The 22,163-nt window shown below is 46.8% G+C and overlaps 1 protein-coding gene across 1 annotated transcript in view; it reads left to right on the forward strand.

Annotated features, from left to right (window-relative positions):
- P2RX1 (purinergic receptor P2X 1) overlaps window positions 1-22,163 on the forward strand; it is a 178,538-nt gene that overhangs the window by 78,147 nt on the left and 78,228 nt on the right. The gene's annotated exons all lie outside the window — the stretch shown is intronic.

Consider the following 22,163-nt stretch of genomic DNA (forward strand, 5'->3'; position numbering starts at 1 on the left):
CGCCCACAAATTGGGCTTCCACGGGTCCACATGTGGAGCTACGGCAACACCCCTTTTAAAGGAGTGCTCACAGGTTGCCAGAGGCCACATAAAAAAAAAAAAACAAAAACAACAACAGGAGATTTGTATATATAAAAGTGAATATAAAATGTAAACATATGTCACTTTACATGAACCAGTTTACAAAATTTGCATAAATAACAAACATTGTATAGACACCAGAAGTATTAGAAAGGAAAAAAAAAAAAAAAACAAGGTATCACAGGAATATAGCCAGATCCACACGGTCGTTTAACCCTTGTGGGCCTTGTGCCCCATAATTAATGATCAATCTAGCCTCTTCTTGCAATAATAATTTATGCAGGTCGCCCCCCTTAGAAGGGAGAGAGACTCTCTTGAGGCCGGCAAAACGTAAAACGTTAGGATTACTGTCATGACATTCCTGGATATGTGTGATTAATCTGGGGGAACCTTTCCCTGATGTTATTGAACCATAATGCTCCCTGAATCGTATATATAAACACCTGATAGTTTTGCCTATGTAGAACCTGCCACAAGGGCAGAGAACCACATAGACCACAAACTTGGTTTTGCATGAAATAAATTGGTGGACAGTGTGCAAATGCGAGCCTACCTGTAAAGAACGACCAGTTAAATGTAAATTACAAAAATGGCATTGACCACACCGGTAATTCCCCGGTGGGCAGCATCTATTCAGCCATGTTGCTGGACTAGTAAGTCTGTTCTTCACAAGTTTGTCTCGTAAATTACCGCATCGTCTGAACGACACCAAAGGATTGGAACCTGTTCTTTCAGACAGGGCGGGATCACTTTTTAAAATGTGCCAATTTCTGCAAAGAGCATTCCTAATAGCGTGCTCCATGGGTCCAAATTTGAAGCTGAAGACAAATCTATCCACAGCCTCCATGCCTTTTTTGGTGCGATTTTTTTGGGCAGCAGTGGTGCTATCGGATCTGGCTCTCTCACAGGCCGAATCAACTAGTTTTTTTGGGTAACCTCTTTGTTGCAATCTAGTTTTCAACTCCTGAGACTGTTGAAAACAAGATTCCTCTGAACTATTTGCCCTTCGTACTCTCAGGAATTGACTATAGGGCAAACCTGTCTTAGTGTGGAGTGGGTGGGCACTCTGATAGTGTAACAGGGAATTTGACGCTGTCGGTTTTCTGAACAATCGTGTCTGAATGTCTCCATCTTTAATGGAAACCTCAATATCCAAAAAATTGAGGATATCGCCACCAAACGAGGAAGTGAAGGACATTTTCATAGTGTTGCAGATGTTAAGGTATGCCACAAAGTCAGCAAAGAGGGTCTCAGTGCCCGCCCACACTATGAATATGTCGTCCACATACCTCAGAAAATGGCGGATGTATTTCAGAAAGGGGTTAGTATCAGAAAAAATGTATTTGCTTTCAAAGGAGCCCAAAAAAATATTGGCCATGGCACAAGAGACAGGGGTACCCATAGCGGTACCCCTGCACTGCAAGTACCACCGGTCCAAAAACATAAAAGCGTTTTTAGACAAAACGAAATCAAGGGCTTCCTCAATGAAATTGCAAAACAACGCGTCTTTTCCTGTCTGAGCCACCATGTCTTTAACCGTCTGTATACCCATTTTTTGAGGGATACGGGTATACAAACTCTCCACATCAATCGAGGTGAGAGAAAAGCCTTCTTGCCAAGACATACCCTTCAGCAGTGTCAAAAAGTCACCGCTGTCTTTTACATAAGAGGGGATATGACTCATGATGGGTCTGAGGAGCCAGTCCAAATAGTGCGACAACGGCTCCGTAAGGGAGCCGATGCCAGCCACTATTGGACGGCCCGGTGGATTATCCCTGCTCTTGTGTACTTTTGGTATGTAGTACCAATGGGGCTTAGTGGGAAAGGGAGGAATTAACTTATCGGCCTGTGGGCGAGACAGAAATCCCAGCCCCACATATTTGTCCAACAACCGCACCAAAGACTTTTTAAAACCCTGGATAGGATTTGCAGGGAGTGGAGAGTAGGTAGATTCATCCGTCAACTGTCTATTGCATTCCTGAATATAATCATGCCTGGGCAGGAGGACAACGTTGCCCCCCTTATCAGCCTCCCGGAACACCGTGTCCTCCCAGCCCTGCATGATACTTATCGCTGCCTGTTCATTCCGGCTTAAATTTAGAATTGGTTTAGGATACACCAAAGATTCGATATCCTTCAAGACAGCCTCCTGGTATAGATCGATTAAATTTCCTGGTACAGTAGGGGGACAAAAATCTGATTTCACCCCTTTGGTAAATCTATCCACCATTGGGTCGGTGTTACTACTAACAGTATCAGATATAGAATCCGGATCACTCAAACTGAGTAATAATCTAGCGTCTTGAAGGACATCAGAATCAAAAGCTCCCATCAAACCAACCTGGGGACCAGCTATACTACAGGGAACATGCCCAGCCGGTACTTCTGTAGATATATCAGGCATTGCCTGGAAATGTTTGTATAGGTGAATCTTTCTGATGGCTTTAAAAAGATCAACCTTAAATTCAGCGAAATCAAAACTATCAGGAATGCAGAACTTAAAACCCTTGGTTAATACAGAAATCATGTCTGGGGTAAGGACATGGGATGTTAAATTGATGATCGTGTCAGCAGGTGGACATGAAGTAGGTTGAACACCTAATTCCTCCAAGTTACAGACTTCCTCTTGTGGCCTCGACTTCTTGTGCCTCTTCCTACCCCCCCGTCGGATCCTCTTCCTAAAGGGGTGGTAGGTGCAGCACTATGGGTACTAATGCCAGAGGGGCCCGGGGCCACGTCCTCAGAACCACTTGATTCTGAGTCCGTGGTCCAGTAACCCCTATTAGAGCCAACATTACCGCGTTTTTTTATATGTGCTCTCTGCCTATAATTCCGTGCCCCATCTTTTGTCCAACAAAAGATCTGTTTCTTTTCATAATCCTTCTTGTCCCTAAGAAACTTTTCTCTTTTCCTATACTTAATCTCAGTCTGCACAGTCACCAATCGTTTGTCCAGCCTCTGATTAAACACATTCCAATCATCTGCAGACATCCGTGCCCGGGTGTCATGCTTCAATGTGTCTAATTCAGCAACCAAGGCGGTATAATTATCTTTGTTCTTATCCAAAACCAACTGCAATAATTTTTTAGAACATTCCAATTGAATGCCTTCCCACTGTGCAGTAAACGTGGAATCCTCCTGGAAATGGGAAAGAGTTTTTATAACCCGGAGTCCACGCGGCACACGGTCACAATCCACATATGATTTCAGGGATTGTATAGTCCAAAACAGTCTGACTTCTTTCTCCGCCAGATTCTATATCTGAAATTCCAGAGTTTTCACACCCAACACTTCGGTGTCTTTTTTAAAATTACAATCTCCAAAAAAGGAGCCAGCATCGGCACGTCCAGCTAACAAGCCCGTGGTAGTGGACGGTACCACTCCACTACTCTCCATATCCTCCATGACACAGGGCTTTTTACAGGCAGGTATTTAAAAAGACCGCTAATAGCACAAAGTCCCGGTAATATAAAGCAGTGTGCAACAAGGACCGAAAAACAACAAGACGTATAGCAAAGGGAGATAATTAAGTCCTGCACCACTGCACATTACCTGCAGTAACGTCTGCGGTATCGCCTGTGCCCGAGTCCGGGTGGAGAGCCTAGAAAGTCCAACAATCCAGAAGCGGGGTGCTCGTCATAGAACAAAATCCATGGATAAAGGTGAGAATAAAGGATGACCGCACTCTGTCCACTGTGAAGGATTTTCTTTTATTCAAACACGTGCATAGTAGAGAGCCGGAGGCACACTGTGAGCTGGCTCCTCAAGACTGGACGACGGCCGTTTCGCCCACAAATTGGGCTTCCACGGGTCCACATGTGGAGCTACGGCAACACCCCTTTTAAAGGAGTGCTCACAGGTTGCCAGAGGCCACATAAAAAAAAAAAAAAAAAAAAAACAACAACAGGAGATTTGTATATATAAAAGTGAATATAAAATGTAAACATATGTCACTTTACATGAACCAGTTTACAAAATTTGCATAAATAACAAACATTGTATAGACACCAGAAGTATTAGAAAGGAAAAAAAAAAAAACAAGGTATCACAGGAATATAGCCAGATCCACACGGTCGTTTAACCCTTGTGGGCCTTGTGCCCCATAATTAATGATCAATCTAGCCTCTTCTTGCAATAATAATTTATGCAGGTCGCCCCCCTTAGAAGGGAGAGAGACTCTCTTGAGGCCGGCAAAACGTAAAACGTTAGGATTACTGTCATGACATTCCTGGATATGTGTGATTAATCTGGGGGAACCTTTCCCTGATGTTATTGAACCATAATGCTCCCTGAATCGTATATATAAACACCTGATAGTTTTGCCTATGTAGAACCTGCCACAAGGGCAGAGAACCACATAGACCACAAACTTGGTTTTGCATGAAATAAATTGGTGGACAGTGTGCAAATGCGAGCCTACCTGTAAAGAACGACCAGTTAAATGTAAATTACAAAAATGGCATTGACCACACCGGTAATTCCCCGGTGGGCAGCATCTATTCAGCCATGTTGCTGGACTAGTAAGTCTGTTCTTCACAAGTTTGTCTCGTAAATTACCGCATCGTCTGAACGACACCAAAGGATTGGAACCTGTTCTTTCAGACAGGGCGGGATCACTTTTTAAAATGTGCCAATTTCTGCAAAGAGCATTCCTAATAGCGTGCTCCATGGGTCCAAATTTGAAGCTGAAGACAAATCTATCCACAGCCTCCATGCCTTTTTTGGTGCGATTTTTTTGGGCAGCAGTGGTGCTATCGGATCTGGCTCTCTCACAGGCCGAATCAACTAGTTTTTTTTTTTTTTTTTGGGTAACCTCTTTGTTGCAATCTAGTTTTCAACTCCTGAGACTGTTGAAAACAAGATTCCTCTGAACTATTTGCCCTTCGTACTCTCAGGAATTGACTATAGGGCAAACCTGTCTTAGTGTGGAGTGGGTGGGCACTCTGATAGTGTAACAGGGAATTTGACGCTGTCGGTTTTCTGAACAATCGTGTCTGAATGTCTCCATCTTTAATGGAAACCTCAATATCCAAAAAAATTTATTTTAAAAAGTGATCCTGCCCTGTCTGAAAGAACAGGTTCCAATCCTTTGGTGTCGTTCAGACGATGCGGTAATTTACGAGACAAACTTGTGAAGAACAGACTTACTAGTCCAGCAACATGGCTGAATAGATGCTGCCCACCGGGGAATTACCGGTGTGGTCAATGCCATTTTTGTAATTTACATTTAACTGGTCGTTCTTTACAGGTAGGCTCGCATTTGCACACTGTCCACCAATTTATTTCATGCAAAACCAAGTTTGTGGTCTATGTGGTTCTCTGCCCTTGTGGCAGGTTCTACATAGGCAAAACTATCAGGTGTTTATATATACGATTCAGGGAGCATTATGGTTCAATAACATCAGGGAAAGATTCCCCCAGATTAATCACACATATCCAGGAATGTCATGACAGTAATCCTAACGTTTTACGTTTTGCCGGCCTCAAGAGAGTCTCTCTCCCTTCTAAGGGGGGCGACCTGCATAAATTATTATTGCAAGAAGAGGCTAGATTGATCATTAATTATGGGGCACAAGGCCCACAAGGGTTAAACGACCGTGTGGATCTGGCTATATTCCTGTGATACCTTGTTTTGTTGTTTTTTTGTTTTTTGTTTTTTTTTTTTTTTTTCCTTTCTAATACTTCTGGTGTCTATACAATGTTTGTTATTTATGCAAATTTTGTAAACTGGTTCATGTAAAGTGACATATGTTTACATTTTATATTCACTTTTATATATACAAATCTCCTGTTGTTGTTTTTTTTTTTTTTTTTTTATGTGGCCTCTGGCAACCTGTGAGCACTCCTTTAAAAGGGGTGTTGCCGTAGCTCCACATGTGGACCCGTGGAAGCCCAATTTGTGGGCGAAACGGCCGTCGTCCAGTCTTGAGGAGCCAGCTCACAGTGTGCCTCCGGCTCTCTACTATGCACGTGTTTGAATAAAAGAAAATCCTTCACAGCGGACAGAGTGCGGTCATCCTTTATTCTCACCTTTATCCATGGATTTTCGGTTATACAATTGCATGGTGTATATTTTAATACTCATTAAGTCAGCAAAGCATTTCAATTAAAAAGACAAAGAAGTTCAAAATGTACTTGGAACATTCAGGCGAATCTCAGTAAATAAGAATATCATCAAAAAGTTAATTTCAGGAATTCAATACAAAAAGGGAAACATATGTTATACAGAGGGATCTAAGTGTTTATTTCTGTTAATGTTGATGATGATGGCTTACAGCCAATGAAAAGCCAAAAGTCATTATCTCAGAAAATTAGAGTAATTACCGTAAAACACCTGCAAAGGCTTCCTAAGGCCAGAGTCATACTTGTGAGAGATTCGTGCAAGTCTTGCATCACATCACCCGGCATGGCCTGCAGCTCTCCTGACAGGAGCATCTCAGCTGCATAGAAATACATGCAGCTGACCCGCTCCTGTCAGGAGAGTGTGTGCCCATGCCGGGTGATGTGATGCAAGACTTGCACGAGTCTCTCACAACTGTGACTCCAGTCTAAGGCATTAAATAGTCCCTTAGTCTTGTTCAGTAAGCTACACAATCATGGGGAAGACTGCTGACTTGACAGATGTCCAGAAGGAAGTTATTGACACACTCCACAAGGTGAAAAAGCCACAAAAGGTCATTGCTAAAGATGCTGGCTGTTCGCAGAGTGCCGTATCCAAGCATATTAATGGAGAATTGAGTGGAAGGAAAAAGTGTGGTAGAAAAAGGTGCACAAGCAACTGGGAAAACCGCAGTATTGATAGGATTGTTAAGAAAAGGCTATTCAAAAATGTGTGGGAGATTCACAAGGAGTGGACTGCTGATGAAGTCAGTGCTTCAAGAGCCTCCACATACAGATGTATCCAGAAAATGGGTTACAACTGTCACATTCCTTGTTTCAAGCCACTCATGACGAATAGACAATACCAGCAGCGTATTACCTGGGCCAAGGAGAACTGGACTGTTACTCAATGGTCCAAGGTGTTGTTTTCAGATGAAAGTAAATTTTGCATTTAATTTGGAAGTCAAGGTCACAGGGTCTTGAGGAAGAGTGGAGAGGCCATAATCCAAGCTGCTTTAGGTCTACTGTGAAGTTTCCACAATCAGTGATGGTTTGGGGAGCCATGTCATCTGCTGGTGTAGGTCCACTGTGTTTTATCAAGACCAAAGTCAGCGCAGCCGTCTACCAGGAAATTTTAAAGCACTTCATGCTTCCCTCGCCGACAAGCTTTTAGGAGATGGAAAATTCATTTTCTAGCAGGACTTGGCACCTGTCCACACTGCCAAAAGTACCTGGCTTAATAACTCCAGTATCACTGTGCATGATTGGCCAGCAAACTCGTCTGCCCTTAACCCCATAGAGAATCCATGGGGTATTGTCAAGAGGAAGATGAGAGACACCTGACCCAACAATGCAGACCAGCTGAAGGCTGCTATTATAGCAACCTGGGCTTCCATAACACCTCAGCAGTGCCACAGGTTGATCGCCTCCATGCCACGCCACATTGATGCAGTAATAATTAATGTAAATGGAGTCCCGACCAAGTATTGAGTGCATTTACTGTAAATACCTTTCAGTAGGCCAACATTTCTGAGTTTAAAATCATTTTGTCAATTGGTCTTATATAATATTCTAATTTTCTGAGATAATGACTTTTGGGTTTTCATTGGCTATAAGCCATAATCATCAACATTAATAGAAATAAACACTTTAAATAGATCACTCTGTTTGTAATGGCTCTATATAATATATGTGTTTCACTTTTTGTATTGAATTACTGAAATTTTTTTTTTTTTTATAATATTCTTATTTATTGAGATGCACATGTACCTCATTTGTTAAAGGGTTTTCTCAGGTTTACAATATTGATGAAATCAAACTGTTCGTTTGAGGAGAATACCGGACAGCAAAGCAGCTACTATGTAGATTACGTGCAGGAGGACAGAGCTGAGAAGGCAGTGACACTGAATGCTATAGACCCCCCAAACAGCTGACAAGTGGGGGCGCTGAGAGTTGTACTTTCAACCATTGGCCTAAAATAGGCTATTAATATTAGAAACATGGAATGCCATTTACATAGAATACAATATTAGTTCTGCATGTAATACATGAATATAATGGCATTCAATTGGTCTTCCTATTTCCAAACAGCCTTATTCCAGTTTTACCAATAACCAGCCAAAATTACCTGACAGTTTTTTGACACAAGAATCTAATTACTTTCAGTTATATTGGCTTTCATTGCCAAATAGCCAAATCAAAAAGCCTGTCCCTTTTGTTCCCTGCTCCATTTACCAAGTGTACTTTATCTAGACATAGAGACAGACACAGACATTTCTGATAGCCTGAAACCACAGAAACTTAATTTCTCCTTCTTCCTCATTGTCCTTGTTGACATATGTTGGACTACATTTAGATAACGTCCAGTGCAGTCCGATGTTTCACACGCATCTATATACTTGAATTGGTGCGCCATCCAATATATGCTGCCAATCGCAGCATGCAGAATTGTTTTTCGCATACCTGCTCAGCATGAGAAAAAAAATGCTAGTCCGCACTGCCCCATGGTATAATATTGGGCCGAGTTATAAGCTAGCTATACGCTAGTGTGAGCAACTCCTCAAGATCATAGAGAAGTTTATACAAAGAATATCTTGAATTACTTCTATCTTTAGACCAACCGCTAGAACAAATGCAAGAAGCTATCATTTCCTGATTTCAATAGCTGGCCCAGCTTTGCTGTGTAGATTGTGACAGGGTCAGCAGAAGGCTGGGATATAAATGGGGTATACATGTCTGCTTTGTTTTCAAAACCCTTGTACTGTCCATAGACTGTTCACATTGTGAGTCAGAAGAGGTATCCAGCATCATCGTCAGGGGAGTGTAATAAAAAATCCAAATTTATTTTAGTTCATTAAATTCCATTAAAAAACCATGCAGACAAGTATTACATGTTTCGGACTCATAGGTCAATTGAAATACTATGTCCCAAGAATGACAAAAGTATATTAGGAGTGATACCTTTATAAGCTAACCAGAAAAATTATATTAGCAAGCTTTCAGAGTACACAGGCTCCTTCTTCAGGCAAATTACAAATGAATTACTGAGACCAAATCACAACATTTAAATGAATGTTACATATGAATAAGGACTCATAGGTCTTTATTCATAGCCTATGATATGCATAAGGACCTATGAGTAAACATGTAATGCTTGTCTGCATGGTTTTTTTTAATGGATTTTTAATGGGAATAAAATAAATTTGGATTTTTTTATTACACTCCCCTGACGCTGATGCTGGATACCTCTTATGACTCACCATCTGCCGATATTTCTGTGTCCTTGTACTGCCGTTGAAAAGCTACGTCCTAGAGATTGATGAGCTGGACTTTTTTCTTTTATGTCCATAGCCTGTGAATAATTTATTGGAACTGAGCTGTTCTACCAGACCCATCGTATTGACATGTCTGGTGCTGCTTCTTAGGCCCGCAACACACATCCGTTGAAAACGTGCGTGTTTGGTCCGTTTCCGTACATACCGGAGATACGACCAAACGTGCACATATGTGGTTCTATGTTGAAAGACACACGTGCGTGTTATTTGTTATTCCGTGTGTTCGTGTGCGTTCCACGTTTTTAGCTCCCTTTGGTACGGAAGCATGTCAGTTTTTGGAACGGAGCACGCACACACGGACATAATGTTAGCCTATGAGAGTCCAAATAAAACGTTCCTTGCACGGATGCGTGGTTATGTTGTCCGTGAGCAATGTCCGTGTGTGATGCAAAATGTCGTTACTACATGTCGGAAGACAGAGTCGCGCGCTGAGAATGAACTCGGTGAACTTCACCCGACTTCATCCTCATACCCGCGGGTCTGTCTGTGTGCCGTGTACTGATTAGCGGTCACCTGTGAAGGATTCACCGGTGACCGCTAATCCCCCGAGTGACTGAAGTGTCCCCCCCCTCTCTCATACTCACTGATCCCCGATCACCGGCTCTGCACGGCGTTCACACTGCTCCGGCGGCTTTTTCTAATTTGAAAAAGCCAGCCGCTCATCAAACAATCTAGTATTCCCTGCTTTCCCCGCCCACCGTTGCCTATGATTGGTTGCAGTGAGACACGCCCCCACGCTGAGTGACAGGTGTCTCACTGCACCCAATCACAGCAGCCAGTGGGCGTGTCACTATGGAGTATAGAAATAAATAAATAAGTAATTAAAAAAACGGCGTGCGGTCCCCCCAATTTTAATACCAGCCAGAAAAAGCCATATGGCTGCATTTATTATTTATTATTTATTTATTTATTTCTATACTCCATAGTGACACGCCCACCGGCTGCTGTGATTGGGTGCAGTGAGACACCTGTCACTCAGCGTGGGGGCGTGTCTCACTGCAACCAATCATAGGCACCGGTGGGCGGGGAAAGCAGGGAATACGAGATTGTTTAATGAGCGAGTGAGTATGAGAGAGGGGGGGACACTTCAGTCACTCGAGGGATCAGCGGTCACCGGTGAATCCTTCACAGGTGACCGCTAATCAGTACATGGCACACAGACAGACCCGCGGTGTGAGGATGAAGTCGGGTGAAGTTCACCCGAGCTCATTCTCACCGCGCGACTCTGTCTGCTGTCAGCCGGCATGTATCAACGACATTTAACATCACACACGGACATTTCACACGGACAACACACACGTCAGTTAAGTTTCACACGCACACACGGCCATTCCACACGCACACGTGGTTACCATACGCCGGACACACAGCCACCACACGTGCGTTATTTACGGACCAAAAAACGGATTACGGACATGAAAAACGGCCCGCATTACACGTGCGTGGTTATCAAGGACGTCTGTTTTAGGCCTTAAACAAAGTGTCAAGTCTTCTACAACCTCTTGAATAACAGCTTTTATACTACAGCATGCTTACAAGAGGCAGTAAAACACTACACAAATGAGTCTGATTGTGTCTTTATTGATGCGCTCAGCTTTCTGTCGGAAGGGTCTGTATTCTATCCCTTTGCAGAGACTCTAAATAGTCAATAGTAATGAATGTGAAAGGAAATAAATCTTCAGAAAATAACATTATTTAAATCCCATTTTTATTGAAAACCTTTATTTTATATTTTATGACTCTTTACATAAAAATCTGTTCTCATAAAACAAATAGTTTTCTTGTTTGAACAATCTAAATAGACTCTCATAGACTAATAGAAGTGAATAGAGCAGTGGTCAAAGAAGTGCACTACCACTCCATTCACATAGAGGGCTTGACTTTGTGCTCCCCATTCTCATGATTGGTTGGAGGCCCACCCCTTGGATTCCCAACAATCATAAATATATTAACTATTTGGTAGATATTTTATATGTTCTTTATGGAAAAACCCATTTAATTAGAAATAAACATAATAAAATACATATTTTCAATGATTATAATAATCATACATATTAAGATCCCAACACTAGAATTTTCACATTCCATATGTGATGTTTGAAACCTCCATCAAAATGACAATATTAACAATAGTATAAAATAATACATCTCTGTGAGGCAAATCCCGGGATATGAAGATGAATTATGACTTCCAGTCATAATCGCTCATCACTCCCTGGCAGTGCCCCCCTCCCTTCTTGTCCTCAATGTCCAGCATCTGTGAAGGTGTCACATCCCATGGCCATCTCCTATGATATGGAAATTAGGTGATGTGGGAACAATGGACACAGGATGACTCCCTGCCGTGACCCTGTGGTAGGAGCTGCTATCTAATTAGCAAGCTTGGAAGTATCCAGACAGAACGACTCCAGTAAAAAATGGTTCATATCTCGCAAGCCATATTTCCGATAAATATGGCAACCATAAAAATGGTGTCTCCGCATGCGGACGATGCTGGCACACCCTTTTTATGGGAGCGGGAGCTTGGGAAATACCCCAGGCGTGATATCAGCCAATGGGGAACTAGTAGACAAGTCATGAGTCCTCTCATTCTGTAGCTAAATTCATAACTGTCACAATGAGAGCATTGGCGTCCGCCTACGACGCTCCCAGGCCAAGTTATGGCCATATTCCATGTTGTGGATTTTGTCCATAACTCCAGCCAGGGGTGGAGCAGTGCTCCCTCTGAGGTCACGAAGGTAGGAGGGGACCTGGATTTGCCCAGGTTGATAACCCTACTTCGGCCATTTTCCAGGGTTCTTTCGCTGGGGGTCACGTGTGAGAAACATCTGTGGGAGTTCCTGGAAACCTGGTCTACAGCGCCCCCCTGTGGCCAGACGCACAAGGTAACTGCTGGAACTGTGTATGCCTGTTTGTAAACCATGCTTTATCTGTAACTGTACTCTGACATATGTATATTCTGTAGATTCCCCATTGTATATATTGTAGTTTCTAGTGTGGCTTTAGGCCGATTAAATTATATAATTAATCTTGGGCTGTTCTGTTATCTCGATCTTGAATCCCACGTCTGTGTGTTCGGCTAATAGTTACCGTGAAGCGGTTGGTGGCAGCGAGTTGTGCCAAGGATTATTGTGGGGAGGCCAGTGAGATTCGGGGAGGTTTTATATATTCCGCCCGCGGAGGTCGGGGGAATATATACCCTACTCTCACCGGGGACCCTTCAATAATCGGCATAAGTAGTATAGCGGCCTCCTTCCTTATTGTCGGGCAATTCCATAATTGGCCTGACTATAAGAGGGGCGCTAGAGAGCGCGTCACGTGCTCTGTCTGTCGGTCGGGAGGTATAAGGGAGGGGTGACCCCCACTTGTTACCCCCCGATTGTGACGTACTGGTAGCCAGCGCGGGGGATTTCTGAGTGACCCCCCCGGTGGTTTGTGACATATTGGTGGCATAGCGGTGGGATCGAGATAATAGTGTGTGTGAGTGTGAGACCCATACTCCCAGACACTAAAGACTGCCTGCAGCAGCTGTGGCTGCTGGGGTCTTCAGACTAGCTCAACACTAGAGTGTCAGAGTGCAGATACTGTAAGGTGTGTGGAGGCATCAGGTGTCAGTTCTGTGTCAGTGACCAAAAGTCTGCAAGAATGGCTGATGGCACCAGGAGCAGAGCTAGGCAACTGGCCAATGCTAAAGCAGGAGCCGAAGAGAGGGAGGACGGTGCTGTGGACAGTAATGAGGAGGTTGTCCACGAGCCCTCCAAGAGCCCGACGCCAGAGAACAGCTCTGCAGAGGACATTGCACAACCTGGCACTGATGGACAAGATGAGGAGCAGCTCACCCAAGGGTCCTCAACGAGCCAGATGCCAGTCCTCCGCTCTGAAATGGACAGTGAATCCCCTGGCTCTGCAGCGTGCCGCAGATCACCACTTGCCAATCCCTCCGGCCTGAGAGGTGCAGAGGCCCTCCTTCAAGCTGCCTTGGCCAGGCTTATGGCTGGAGACCGGGATACCTACGAGATACTCATGGCCGAGCGTGGGCGACAGGCAGCGCGTGACGCTGAGGCTGCGGAGCGGCAAGCAGCGCGTGACGCTGAGGCTGCGGAACGGCAAGCAGCGCGTAAGGCTGCGGAGCGGCAGGCAGCGCGTGAAGAGCGAGAGCGACAGGCAGACCGTGACTACCAGCTGCAGCTAGCTCAGCTCCGGCCCTCATCAGCCACATGTGACCTTCAAAACACCAAACTTCCAAAGGTCCGTGTTGAGGACTTCCCAGTGCTGGAGAAGGATGGAGACTTGGACTCTTTCCTGACTGCTTTTGAACGGACTTGCTTGCAGCACCATCTGGACAAGGATCAGTGGGCCAAATACCTGACCCCCCGTCTAAGGGGTAAGGCCCTGGATATCCTTGGGGACTTGCCTGCTGAGGCAGATCAGGGCTACGACACCATCAAGCGGGCCCTGATCCAACAGTACAACCTCACTCCAGAGTCCTACCGCAAGAAGTTCCGGAGCCTACAGAAGGGACCAAAGGACTCCTGGGCTGACCACAGGCGGGCACTTGCCCGAGCTGCCGACCACTGGACCCAAGGCCTGCAGCTTTCCACCGGACCGGAGATCCTGGACTTGTTCATCACGGAGCAACTCTTGTGGAACTGCCCTGAGGATCTCCGCCAGTTCATCCGAGACCAGAAGCCAAAGGGGTCCACGGCTACAGCTGCCCTGGCCGATGACTACACCAACAATCGGGCTCCTGAGGCCAGGAGAGCAGCCACCAGCAGCACCTGGAGAGGGGGTAAGATGAATTCTGCGACTGCCCCACCTGCCCCTAGACTGCAGGGGGTGTCCCCCTCAACTCCTCTCTCCAGGCCCGTGGCAGAGCCAAGACGGTGCCACCAGTGCAACCTACCTGGACACTTCAAGGCCATGTGCCCTCAGCGTCCCAAGGCCCCGGCTCCGTCCCCGTCCCAAGGGCCGCCCAAGGTGTATTGTGTGGGTGGGGGTGGTGGTAGGTCCCTGGACAGCTTCCAACCTGTCACCGTCGGCCGGTCTGTGACCATAGGACTGCGAGACAGCGCCTCGGAGGTGACTCTGGTGCGGCCTGACATGGTGTCCCCCCAAGACTTGATCCCGGGAAAAACCCTCGCTGTCTCCGGGATTGGAGGCATTGACCCGGCGCTGCCTGTTGCTGACATTTATGTGGACTGGGGCGCAGGGCGAGGGGTGAGGGAGGTGGGGGTAACTGATCGGATCCCTGCAAACGTGCTACTTGGGACAGATTTGGGGCAGATAACCTCCCAGTTTGGGCCCCCCCAAGGGCTGAACCTTCAGCCCGTACTGACATGACTCCTAACAATGTTAATGTGTTATCTATGAATGATGTAAGGGAGGAGGGAGTGAACTCTGATATTTCTGCTTGCATAGACACCATAGACACACACTCAGCTGCAGCTGTGACAGGGGAGGGGGTCAGAGAAAGGTGTGACAATGCCTCTACAAGTAATCAGCCTGTGAGCTGGGATCTGTTGCCCTCTGCAGGGATAAGCAGAGAGCAGGGTGCTGCAGGGGGAGGACCAGTGTGTGGGGTGGGGGCTACCACAGCAAATGTGGGGTCCCCAGAGACTTCACAGCGGGGTTCTGTTGCTGCAGGAGGGGAACAGGCAGGTGAGATTGGGGCCGGTCCCGGAGCGGAAGTGCTCCCAGGTAAGATCTCGGTGCAGGGTTCCCCCACAACCGGGGTGTCAGGAAGCCAGGTAGGTCTGCCTGAACCGGCGACTTGGTCAGGAACGGAGGAGGAGCAGGCACGACCCACGGTCGCAGCGGCTGTGGCCGCTGTCACCCGCAGTGGGAGTGCTGGAAGCCAAGGGGCCTCCCGGAGGTCCGATAGCTCTTCCCCTTCTGACCAAGTGGCAGCCGAGTCAGGCGGAGGCCAGGACACAGGTCCCGGGGTACTGACCGAAGATGTGACAGTCTCGTCGATTCTGGCCACATCTAGTCAGGGGTTTCAGGCAGCGTTAGAAGCTGACGACAGCCTGAAAGCTCTTAAGGAGCAGGCGGCACAGCCTCCCTCGGACTCGGACCCGGAGCGAGTGGTCTGGGACCAAGGACGGCTGTACCGGGCCACGGTCCAGCAGGGTTCACCGGAGGCGTGGCCCAGGGACCGACAGTTGGTGGTACCCTATCCGTTCCGGACAGAGTTGTTGCGGATCGCACATGAGATTCCGATGGCCGGACACCTAGGGATCGCTAAGACCAAGGCCAGGTTAAACCAGCATTTCTACTGGCCAAAAATGGGGGCCGATGTGGCTGCCTACTGCCGTTCGTGTGAAACCTGTCAGAGAGTGGGGAAGGCGGGGCCACACCCCAAAGCCCCACTGGTATCTCTGCCCATCATCGATGAGCCTTTCAGGAGGGTGGCTGTGGATCTGGTCGGCCCGCTGGCCATCCCCAGCAGCTCCGGGAAACGCTTCATACTGACGGTAGTGGACTATGCCACCCGGTACCCAGAAGCAGTGGCCTTGTCGTCCATTCGGGCTGACAAGGTGGCCACCGCATTGCTGGAGATTTTCTCCCGAGTGGGTTTTCCCCAGGAAATGCTCACTGACCGGGGGACCCAATTCATGTCCCAGCTGATGGAGGCCCTCTGTAAGCAAGTCCAGGTGCGACATCTGGTGGCCAGCCCGTACCATCCACAGACTAATGGCCTGTGCGAGCGGTTCAATGGCACCTTAAAGCAGATGCTTAAGATGTTGGTCGACTCCCATGGGCGTGACTGGGAGCGGTATCTCCCACACCTGTTATTTGCTTACCGGGAGGTTCCACAGGCCTCAACAGGATTCTCACCGTTTGAGCTCCTGTACGGGCGACGTGTGCGGGGCCCCCTGGCTCTGGTGAAAGAGGCTTGGGAAGGGGATTTGGCCACCCCTGGAGTGTCGGTTATCGAGTATGTCATGCGCTTCCGGGACAAAATGCAGGCCTTGACGCAACTGGTACACGACAATATGGCTCAAGCCCAGGCCGATCAGAAGCATTGGTACGACCAGAACGCTTGTGAGAGGACCTACCAAGTGGGTCAAAAGGTGTGGGTACTGGTCCCCGTACCACAGGACAAGCTTCAGGCAGCCTGGGAAGGCCCATACCTCGTGTACCAGCAGCTCAACCCTGTGACGTACCTGGTCACCCTGGACCCTGCCCGTGGAAGGCGGAAGCCCTTCCATGTGAACATGATGAAGGCACATCATGAGCGGGAGGCGTGTGCGCTCCCCGTGTGCAACCTGCCCGAGGAGGGAGAAGCGGAAACCCTCTTGGATATGCTAGCCCAGGTTAGGGCCGGCGGATCCATTGAGGATGTGGAGGTTGGCCACCAGCTCTTGGAGGACCAACGGTCCCAGCTGTGGGCCACCCTCCTCCCCTTCCGGGGGTTGTTTACCAACCAGCCCGGAAGGACTGACTTGGCTGTCCATCACGTGGACACTGGGGATCATCCCCCGATCCGGCGTTCAGCATATCGGGTCTCCCTGGAGGTGCAGCAACACATGCGCCAGGAGATTGACGAGATGCTGAAGCTGGGGGTGATCCAGGCATCCAACAGCGCTTGGGCCTCGCCTGTAGTCCTCGTCCCTAAGAAGGACCGAACCACTCGGTTCTGCGTGGACTACAGGGGGCTCAATGCTGTCACGGTCGCCGATGCGTACCCAATGCCACGCATCGATGACCTGCTCGATCAGTTGGCCGGGGCTCAGTACCTGACCATCATGGACCTGAGCCGGGGATATTGGCAGATCCCCCTGACTCGCAAGGCCAGGGAACGCTCTGCCTTTATTACCCCATTTGGACTATACGAGTCCACGGTGATGCCATTCGGGATGAGGAATGCCCCTGCCACTTTCCAGCGGATGGTCAACACCCTGCTCAAGGGACTTGAAGGGTACGCGGCCGCGTACCTAGATGACATTGCCGTCTTCAGTCCCACCTGGGAGGACCACCTAGAGCATCTAGCACAGGTGCTCAGGCGGATCCACCGGGCAGGTTTGACCATCAAGCCGGGAAAGTGTCAGCTGGCCATGAGCGAGGTCCAGTACCTCGGTCACCGGGTAGGCGGGAGAACACTGAAGCCCGAGCCTGAGAAAGTGGAGGCCATCGCATCCTGGCCCACCCCCAGGACCAAGAAGCAGGTGATGTCCTTCTTAGGGACCGCCGGGTACTATAGGAGGTTTGTTCCACGCTATAGTAGCCTGGCAAAGCCCTTGACGGACCTCACCAAGAAGAAGCTGCCCTCTGCAGTCGATTGGACAATGGACTGCGAGACAGCCTTCCAGGCCCTAAAGGACGCCCTGTCCAGCCCGCCCGTGCTACAGGCAGCCGACTTCACGCGGCCGTTTGTAGTACAGACCGACGCCAGTGACTTCGGCCTCGGTGCGGTGCTCAGCCAGGTGGACTCTGCGAGCCAAGAGCACCCAGTCTTGTACCTGAGCAGGAAGCTGTTACCAAGGGAAGTGGCCTATTCCACGATGGAGAAGGAGTGCCTGGCCATAGTGTGGGCCCTGCAGCGTCTGCAACCCTATCTATACGGGCGCCACTTCATCGTGGAGACGGACCACAATCCCCTCAGCTGGTTGCACACCGTCTCTGGGACGAATGGGCGATTGTTGCGATGGAGCCTTGCGCTCCAGCAATACAACTTCACCATTCGCCACAAAAGGGGCCGTGACCACGGTAACGCAGACGGGCTGTCCCGACAAGGAGAGGTCGCGGACGGGCGCACGGGGGAACACCGGAGTGTGCTGCCCCCTAGCGCCCTCAAAAGGGGGGAGGTGTGAGGCAAATCCCGGGATATGAAGATGAATTATGACTTCCAGTCATAATCGCTCATCACTCCCTGGCAGTGCCCCCCTCCCTTCTTGTCCTCAATGTCCAGCATCTGTGAAGGTGTCACATCCCATGGCCATCTCCTATGATATGGAAATTAGGTGATGTGGGAACAATGGACACAGGATGACTCCCTGCCGTGACCCTGTGGTAGGAGCTGCTATCTAATTAGCAAGCTTGGAAGTATCCAGACAGAACGACTCCAGTAAAAAATGGTTCATATCTCGCAAGCCATATTTCCGATAAATATGGCAACCATAAAAATGGTGTCTCCGCATGCGGACGATGCTGGCACACCCTTTTTATGGGAGCGGGAGCTTGGGAAATACCCCAGGCGTGATATCAGCCAATGGGGAACTAGTAGACAAGTCATGAGTCCTCTCATTCTGTAGCTAAATTCATAACTGTCACAATGAGAGCATTGGCGTCCGCCTACGACGCTCCCAGGCCAAGTTATGGCCATATTCCATGTTGTGGATTTTGTCCATAACTCCAGCCAGGGGTGGAGCAGTGCTCCCTCTGAGGTCACGAAGGTAGGAGGGGACCTGGATTTGCCCAGGTTGATAACCCTACTTCGGCCATTTTCCAGGGTTCTTTCGCTGGGGGTCACGTGTGAGAAACATCTGTGGGAGTTCCTGGAAACCTGGTCTACAGCGCCCCCCTGTGGCCAGACGCACAAGGTAACTGCTGGAACTGTGTATGCCTGTTTGTAAACCATGCTTTATCTGTAACTGTACTCTGACATATGTATATTCTGTAGATTCCCCATTGTATATATTGTAGTTTCTAGTGTGGCTTTAGGCCGATTAAATTATATAATTAATCTTGGGCTGTTCTGTTATCTCGATCTTGAATCCCACGTCTGTGTGTTCGGCTAATAGTTACCGTGAAGCGGTTGGTGGCAGCGAGTTGTGCCAAGGATTATTGTGGGGAGGCCAGTGAGATTCGGGGAGGTTTTATATATTCCGCCCGCGGAGGTCGGGGGAATATATACCCTACTCTCACCGGGGACCCTTCAATAATCGGCATAAGTAGTATAGCGGCCTCCTTGCTTATTGTCGGGCAATTCCATAATTGGCCTGACTATAAGAGGGGCGCTAGAGAGCGCGTCACGTGCTCTGTCTGTCGGTCGGGAGGTATAAGGGAGGGGTGACCCCCACTTGTTACCCCCCGATTGTGACGTACTGGTAGCCAGCGCGGGGGATTTCTGAGTGACCCCCCCGGTGGTTTGTGACAATCTCAATGGAAGATTTTTTCAATAAAACACAAGACCAAAAAAGCATTTTGCTAAAACGAGTATTCAATAAGAAATGAAATCATCTACTGGAGTGAGACTGGCATCTAAAAAAATTCCAATGTTATGTCTACTAAATGCTGGGGGATTTGTCCTGCACATACTTGTCAGAAAATCTAGAATTCTTCAATAGCAATGAATATCTCATGGCTGCTGTTGGCTTTTGATTGCATTACACGCATGCTAAACTTGTAATATAGTGGCTAGACATTCCTATAACACATGGCACACAAGAATGCCTGGGGACCTGTGACTTATAGAGGCTGACTCTGATCCACAAAAGGGAAATTATAGGATGTGTATATTAACTCTGAAGCTATTTCAAATAATATATATTTTGGGTGTGTAAAAAGCTGGATGTACATGTGTATATGAGTGTGGTGACGTGCCATTTTGGCACACATAGAAGACGGGGTTATTTTTGCATTAAAAAGATCCTAGTTGATTCTCCCAGTTAAAATAAAAGACCCTGTACTGACCTCCCATTCTGGCGCCGCTTCCAGCCCAGTCGGTAATTGCGGTTCGGGGCTCACGTGATCCGCGAACCCCGTGTCCAATCACTGCCGGCTTCTCTCTTCCCGCAAATGAGTTAATCAACAGGAAATGATGCTTCAGCTGCCACTCACTTGTTGTTGACTGTCATTTGGTCCGCAGGATTGGAGAGTGAAGCCGGTGGTGATTTGACAGTACTTAGTACACATTGTGTTTGATTAAAGAAAAAGAGTAAAGCCATCCCACCATGACAGAGTGATAAGGTGTACCCCAATCAGGACGGTCCCTAATCTTCTGATATTAAAACCTCACCTTCCGTCAAACGACATCAATGTAGATGGGGAGGGTATTTTTTTACAGCAGGGTCTATGCTCATTTGTCTCCATCTTAAGGAATAAATCTTTGCATTAAAGGGAACCTGTCACCACGGAAAATACTATTTATCTATAGATATTATTCTCCATGGAAATTGTGTTACAAGACCTGCTGGAAGCCTTAATGAAATAATTTTTTATTTTATAACATAAAATAAATGTGGTTTGGCGAGGTACTGTACACCTGTGGGAACATTTTTTAAAAGAAGGATACATCAATGTCATGGTTATAACCCTTGCAGTGCTTTTCTAATTCACCCTGTCCAATTCATTCCAAGAGCCATAACTTTATTTTTCTGCTGATGTAGTCATATATTTAAAGCTACCAATTTGGGCTACATACAATTTATATATTTTTTTACATGGGAGTAGAAAAAAAATTAGGATTCTGAAACTGTTTTGTTTTTTGGGGGGTTGGGATTTTGTTCATCTAGTATTTACCTTGAAGTATAAATGAAGTTATTTTTATTTTACAGATCAGTACGATTGTGACAATGCCACATATTTGTATGTTTTAGTATTTTTACACAAGTAAAATACTTCAAAATTATTTGTTGTAGTATCACCATATTTTGTGAGACACAACATGTTTATATTTCTGTTGACATAACTGTGTAAATGTTTAATTTTTTGGAATGGATTGACTTTTACATTGATACTATATTAGGTTATATATAAAACGTTCTCTCATTTTTAGGTTGTTTTTGCTAATAGGCTCTTTTTTCACCGTCTAACTGCTTAGATTCCTTGGTAATTATTTACTGTGGTATCTAAGGAGGTAAGTTGCACAGATGAGAGTTACCTCCTCTTTCCTCCGCGCTGCAACTGAGTATAAGGTGTAATATATAAAGATATTGATAATATAGATATTTATTTTTAGCTAAAAGCTTTTTTTAAAATTTTGCCGAGAAATGTTTTTTATTTTTCATAACACTGAGGTAATACTCCTGATGGTGGGGAGGCCTTAGTCTCCTTCCTGGCCCTGCTCCTGACCAGTCCTGATCTGATTCCCCCTTCCTTCAGGAAGGGATGGGACTGGAGTATGAAGAAGCCTCACTGATAAAACCAGACAAGGAAAAAACAAAACTCACACAACATGCACACAGAAAGGTAAAGACAATACGAAATTCAGGAGGAAATACAAAAGCAGAAAGGAAGCTACAAAACAGGAGCCAAGCAATGAGTACAACTTTCACCAGTATGTCTGGGATGCCACCTCACAGAGCAACATAGAATAAACTATAGCTGACATGGGTGGAAGGGTTTAAAACAGCATAAATAGGAGGGGAGAAGATGTGATAGGCCTCCCTACAACATGTGACCAAAGGAGCAAGCAGACCAGCAGAGATGAACTCTTGCTATCCTGCCTATGAATAAGCACACAGCAGGTCAACAACCAAGTCTGTCCGTGTTAATCCTAGACACCAAAGAAACCACTGGGCGGAGTGTCAGACTCTGCAATCTGAGCAGAGCGCAATGCCGCCATGACAGTCAGTGAAATTTGTGCAAAACTGTGTGACAAAAAGTCAAATTAAATGTCACCATAAATGCATACCCATAAACAGCACAAAATATACAGTAACTTACATTTCTTCTCCTAAATTACTTTTTCATTCCATTTATTTC

This window comes from Anomaloglossus baeobatrachus, chromosome 2 (assembly GCF_048569485.1).
Source record: "Anomaloglossus baeobatrachus isolate aAnoBae1 chromosome 2, aAnoBae1.hap1, whole genome shotgun sequence".
NCBI classification, from domain to species: domain Eukaryota; kingdom Metazoa; phylum Chordata; class Amphibia; order Anura; family Aromobatidae; genus Anomaloglossus; species Anomaloglossus baeobatrachus.